The sequence below is a fragment of the Penaeus monodon genome, chromosome 15 (genome assembly GCF_015228065.2).
Source record: "Penaeus monodon isolate SGIC_2016 chromosome 15, NSTDA_Pmon_1, whole genome shotgun sequence".
NCBI classification, from domain to species: Eukaryota; Metazoa; Arthropoda; class Malacostraca; order Decapoda; family Penaeidae; genus Penaeus; species Penaeus monodon.
The window spans coordinates 5,055,959-5,056,751 of NC_051400.1; the positions used below are offsets into that span (position 1 = coordinate 5,055,959).

The following is a 793-nucleotide window of genomic DNA, read 5'->3' on the forward strand; positions in this document are numbered from 1 at the left end:
AAACGGATTAGGTTCTGTAACTTATGTGGCAGTAAGTTTATCCTGGCTTATTCAAACTTGTAATTGCCAAATAAAACATTTTAGTTGGTAGATATACCTTGTGTTCCACCTAAAAGTGGTTTGTGCTGGATGCCCTAATCCTATTTGGTAATGATCATTAAATAAGGAATAAGTGTAGAGATTTAATAGCCTTGACCTCTTTGCTGTATTACATGATAATACTAAGTGAAATCTACATTGAGTATTATGAACCAGGAAAGAATACATATATTATGAAATATGTAATATTTTTCTGTTACAAATTCAGCAAGGGTTACCAGCCCCTCAGGAAAAGGGAAAAGTGTGAGGTTTCTGTTTTGGAATATGTAAGATTTCGGTAAGGGTAGAACTTGAGGGTAGTTTAGTAATCCCAAGATATTTGATAATACGGCTGTAAGCTCTAAATTTTACTGTTCCAATATGATACTTCATATCACACAATTTACCCTTTCACTTAATGATGATTTCAACATTACACACAAGAAGAAATTAAGTGGTCATTAAGTACTTTTGTTTACTTTCAAATACACTGTGGCTGATTTGTAAGTCAGAATCTCTATCACATAAACATGTCCTTTGTTGCCTTGAGAAAACAAAAAAAGAGAGGAGAATAATGAGAAGCAGGAGGAGGAGAAGAGGCAAAGGACCAAAAAATAAGTATCATTTTGATGTAGCACCCAAGATGAGATGTTCAAACCCAATTTACCTATTATCTTTCCTGGAAAAGAAATATCAATGAAACAACGAAACAAGT

The 793-nt window shown here is 33.4% G+C and overlaps 1 protein-coding gene across 1 annotated transcript in view; it reads right to left on the reverse strand.

Annotated features, from left to right (window-relative positions):
- The window catches only part of LOC119581704 (calponin homology domain-containing protein DDB_G0272472-like), a gene marked incomplete at its 3' end in the record, with an annotated part of 10,373 nt that overhangs the window by 6,952 nt on the left and 2,628 nt on the right, over positions 1 to 793 (reverse strand).